Here is a 5,387-nt window from a genome sequence, read left to right on the forward strand (position 1 = left end):
GTAAAAAAGATGGACTGGAGATGAAGTGGAAAGCCTAAATTAACATCTCCCAGGTCTCCAATCTCTTCACTCAACTTCATTACATCTCCGACTTTCCTGCTTCAAATTACCACACAAACCGAAAAAAAGCTGAATAGTCCCCAGCCTCGACTGTAACTACAGATTGCGAGCACCCAAAAGGCAAATTCTTTAGAGTCTTCATACTGTGAGTGACAGCTGAAATGTTGCAGGTACTCAAAAAGTTAGTCCACTAAATAAACAGAAACCTACAGAGGCAGACACTACTAGAAATAAGAAAATGTTCTGTGATAGTGATATGGATAGTGAGGCTGTTAAGAAGACAGACTACTAAACATTATTCAAAGTTTTCCACTGTAGGATGTAAATATAGGCCTGAAATGAAACTTGCCTGAAACTAGGAATAAGGAATTTAATCATCTCTGCTATTGCTACTTCCAGCCAGTCTCCAAAGGAAGAAGGAAAAACTTCATTAGGTGACTGTTTCACCACTGACGATGCTTTACGCAAGCCAGATGTGGCTGTGAGAGGGGGTGTCTGCAGGTAGATCATTAGAGCTACCTGAATAGCGGAGAGCTCAAGCTAAAAGTCATCACCGTGGGGTTTTATTTCTCTCCTCTAAACTGTACAGACAAATGCCTTCTCCATGGGCAGATTGCTTTCTTTCTGAAGTATAACATATCTTGCTTGGGACTGAGAAAACGTAAAAGAGATTGCCTTTGGGAGTTAAGAGAAAGCAGCACACACAGCAGACTAAAGGCCACCGGCTAAAGTGATGCCTATATGTTTGGTCAGGACAAGTCCCTGGAAAACTCAGAAAAGGCAACAATTAATTCTCAAAAGCATCTCCAAATAAATACAGATTAGGAGCTAGCGACTTGAACTATAAAACAGACCTAGAAATGATGGTTTTAAAAAATTATGTAAGTGGAAGACAAGGAGATGCAAAATTTTAGTGTGTGTGTGTGTTAAACCAACGTAAAAGGTAATGCTTGCACTGGTATACGGGACACATTTTTGGTGGGGAGGGGCTTTCTCTCTTTCTGTAATAGAGTTATGTGTCTTTTTAAATTTCATTGGAAGATGGAGAAAGACATTTAAATAGACCCTTAAAAAAATTCTGCTCTCAGGGTGATTCGAAGAAGGCAGGAGTGGTGAGGAATCTGGGAGGCACCTTCCAGACCAGCAGGCCTCTGGGAGGCGGGGCCAGGACCTGGGGAGGTGGGTACATGGGTGAAACAGGGGCAGGGGCCCGACACACATGGGCAATACATGAGCATATTTGTACATCAATTATGTAATGATTACTATCAGCCCATAAGCTAAGCACCAGGAAACCTGCACTTCAGACCACTAGCACAGCCACATTTTCTCCAAAGGGCGAGGTAATCAAAGATTTTGTGGGAAAGACAGGGCTGGACTGGACTGGACCCCACCCCTTTGTCATGGGGGAGGGAAGAGCCCCTCTCCCAAAGATGCACCCAAGTTCTCTGAGGGCAGTTCTGGGAAGCAGGGTGCAGGCTTGCTGTTTGCTGCTGCAAATTCTTCAACTAACACATTGCAACAAGATAAAACATCTCAAGCTGCTTCATTGCCCTCTTTCCTCCATTGAAGATAGCCTCATCCATGGGGAATTTTCCCACCAATTGTTACTTGATGGATTTAGCAGCCAGTGAGGACCTTGCCTCGCTCCATTATCTCATTAACTGCTACACAATGCTGAGTTTCTAATTCCTGGGCCCTTTTGCATTTATTAGCTGTGATTTCTCCATGATTAACTTTCTCTCATCAACTATCTGACTGTCTTCAAATACAATTTGTCTTAGAAAATCAGGATCAAAGTGGAATTCTTTCCCCGTATTGTTCAGGGTAATGAAGATGTATCCTAGCAACTTGCAAAGGTGACCGATTGATTTTGTGGGTTTTTCTCATTTGAAGTATCATGGACTCCTGGATCATTTGCCATTGGTCTGATTTCAACCCACTGCAGTGATTATTCATTTTGATGTTCTGACTACCCTCTCTCCCGCTCCTGCGTCCTCTGACCCCACCCCTGGTTGGCCTCAGCTCCCAGGATGTTCCCTCTTGCATTTTTCCTGCCCCAGTCCGGGAACCAACTATGTATCCAAGCAGGGGTTCCTTTTAGTGGGAAAGTGTTTACGGAATACTAGTCAGAGTGCTAGTGAGTCATCCTTACTTTTGATCCTTTCAAAGTTCAGAGCTGGGAAACATGGTCTTTTTAAAGAGAAAAATTCCATACTACTATTGATATTTCTTATTCAAGTTAGATATTATACACTCTTTACTTAAATTCTTTAAATACTTCCCCTTTCTTATATTCTGAAAATTTTGGCTCCTACAGTATACCCAGAATATTTTCAAATAACAATATAAATGTTTCCCACTATAAATGTACAGTCCAAAGACTGTTTTGAAGTCACTTGAAATGAGTATTTTCTTTGCATGAGAGATTGACAGCACCTGATATATCACTAGGTTTGTTTATTTTTTTCAAACTGTTTCAGTTATTAGTGAACACTTCCCTCTTTGATTTTTCTTTTTAGGTCATATAAAACAGTAATGGTTCTAAAGTGGAAATAAGGTACATTAAGAGACATCTACTTTCCACCCCTGACCCTACACGCCCCCCTCCAGTGATAGTCATTTGTATTAGCTTATTTATTACTCCTTTATTTCTTTTGAAAATGCAAGCAAATTTATATACACTACTGTACTCACACATTTTCCTCCATACCCTTCTTATATACAAGGGAGAGCTCTACACACAGCCCTGCACTTGGGTTTTTATCACTTAACTAGAGGCCTGATGCACGAAATTCATGCAAGGGCCTTGGCCGTGGCCAGGGACTCTGCTGCAGCCCCTGCCCGCCGCTGCTGCCACCACGGCTGGGGGCCTCTACCACCACTGTCACGGCCCCTGCCCACCGCGGCTTTGTCCAGAAGGAAGGACATCCGGAAGGATGTCTGGTCTAATTAGCATATTATGCTTTTATTATTATAGATTATTATAGATAGAGCCTAGACTCTGTCCACAGACCCTGTTATTCACTCAGTCCCCGCTTGGGAGCATTCAGGTTATTTCTAGTCTGTATTGCAAATAGTGCCCCAATAAACAGCCTTTGCACAGGCCTCTTTCTATTTCCCTTACCTACCTTTGGAATAGGTTCCTAGATAGGATCTCTTCAGTGCAAGGAAAGATGCACTGGCAGTTCTGCGAGGTGGTGACACCTACCCCCCAGCATGAGGGTGAGAGCCGGCTGCTGTCCCTGGGCCTCGCCACGAATGGCTGGGCTAGCAAACCTTTGAACGTTGGCCAATCTGATATGTGGGACATGGTATCTTGGTGCAGTTTGAAAACACATTTCTCTATTGTGAGTGAAGTTAACATATTTTCATATATTTGAGGTAATACATTTCATTTTCCTCTGAAACGGTAATAGCTTTTGCCCATTTTCATACTGGATTGTAGAATTTTTTTACTCATTATTTTTAGAAGTTCTTTACATATTAGGGATACTAACCCTCTGCTAAATAATTTGCTTATGGCAGTGGTTCTCAACTTTCTGGCCCTTTAAATACAGTTCCTCATGTTGTGACCAAACCATAAAATTATTTTCGTTGCTACTTCATAACTGTAATGTTGCTACTGTTATGAATCGTAATGTAAATATCTGATATGCAGGATGGTCTTAGGCGACCCCTGTGAAAGGGTCGTTCGACCACCAAAGGGGTCGCAGCCCACAGGTTGAGAACCACTGGCTTATGGTGTTATTGTTTTTGACACACACATTCTTTTTTCTTTTAAAGGGCTGTCTAATGTACCAGTTTTTCCCTTGATTCCTGCTCAATGAGAGTCAATTAGGACACACATACTTCCCAGGGAACAGGAATTAATCTGTCTTCATCTCTAGTTACACTGTAAGCAGTGAATTTCTTTCATTTCAACCCACACTGTGGAAATCCTCCATTTATGTACAACAAAATGTGTTTTTCAGGACTCTGAATTCCAACATTCTATAAGAGAACTTTATAATACTTTCTGAAAAAGCTCCCCCCTCCCCCCCCACCCCGGGATTAGAAAAACTCCATCCGGTGGAGAGCATACATATCAATTCTGGCCACTTTAGACGTAGCTAACATTTTTCCATTTAGCATAACACAGGTTACTTCTTAGGTTATTTTGTATGACCTTATCCCAGCCCCTCAAAGTTACACATGCTTTATACCATGCTGACCGGCCATCTGTCACCCAACAAGCCCTATATTTTTTTGTCCCCTAAACTGTGCTCCAGGAACAGTCACGTTTACCATGCACAAAACACGCTCTCACAGATCTCTCTGAGCTGACTTTAAAAGGAACTCTCCTCAATTCTCTCTTCTCATACCTTATACCCAGGGATTAGTCCCATGTGTCTGCTGCTACATTTAGACGACCTGAGGAAAGAGTCATCTTCAGCTGCTGCAGAAAAGGGGGTGAGGCAACCATGCAGGAAGAGGCGGGGCAGGGGCAACAGATTCACATCTCAGATACGCATTCTAGGTGAAAACCTCTGGATTAAAATGTTCTGATCATATTGGAAAATGGGAATTCTCCACTCTGAGTGTGCGAATGAACTATCTTACTCAGGTGACCTTTTGTTTACGGAACTGAATGTCATCACCTGAATGTCATCACCGGGATCTACTGACTCAGACAACAAACCTGCTCTTTGCATGAACACTATCACATCTGGTTTCACAGTATTCTGCTAATTCTAAATGAAATGAGGTAAACTGATAGCAGTAAGGAAGTGGGAGAAAAACCGGACCCACAGCGAGGGCCAGTTAGTGCATCATCTCTCAGTGTGTCCAGTACATCTCCTCCTAAAATAACCACTGCTCTTGGCGACAATAACACCACATGAACAAAAGAAGTGAGATTTCCTTCTGGGTCCGTGTTTAAGAAGTTGGTAAAGTCTGAAAGTTTTAAAAAGTTCCATTTAGGTCCTGACCGGGTGGCTTAGTTGGTTGGAGGGTGATCCAAATATACCAGGTTTTAGGTGTGATCCCTGGTAGGAGCACATACAAGAACCAACCATTGAATTATCAACAAGTGAACAACAACCAATGTTTCTCTCTCCCTTCCTCTGTCTGTCACTCAAGAGTCAAAAATAAAATAAAAGAAATAAAATAAAAGTTCCATTTTAAAAAGGCTAACAGTTTTCTTTGCAAAATTTGATGCGTAAGCAATTAAGGTTTGCTTATTTGGAAAACGTGTGGCCACAGAAGACCCCATTCCTTGTCTCTAATCAAGTGGACTCTACACAGCACCTGTGGGGCAGGGAACAGGTGTAGGGTCTGCCAACCCA

At 42.3% G+C, this 5,387-nt stretch overlaps 1 protein-coding gene across 2 annotated transcripts in view; it reads right to left on the bottom strand.

Annotated features, from left to right (window-relative positions):
* MGAT5 (mannosyl (alpha-1,6-)-glycoprotein beta-1,6-N-acetyl-glucosaminyltransferase) overlaps positions 1 to 5,387 on the bottom strand; it is a 333,468-nt gene that overhangs the window by 114,787 nt on the left and 213,294 nt on the right. The gene's annotated exons all lie outside the window — the stretch shown is intronic.

This window comes from Myotis davidii, unplaced genomic scaffold, assembly GCF_000327345.1.
Source record: "Myotis davidii unplaced genomic scaffold, ASM32734v1 scaffold923, whole genome shotgun sequence".
Taxonomy (NCBI): Eukaryota; Metazoa; Chordata; class Mammalia; order Chiroptera; family Vespertilionidae; genus Myotis; species Myotis davidii.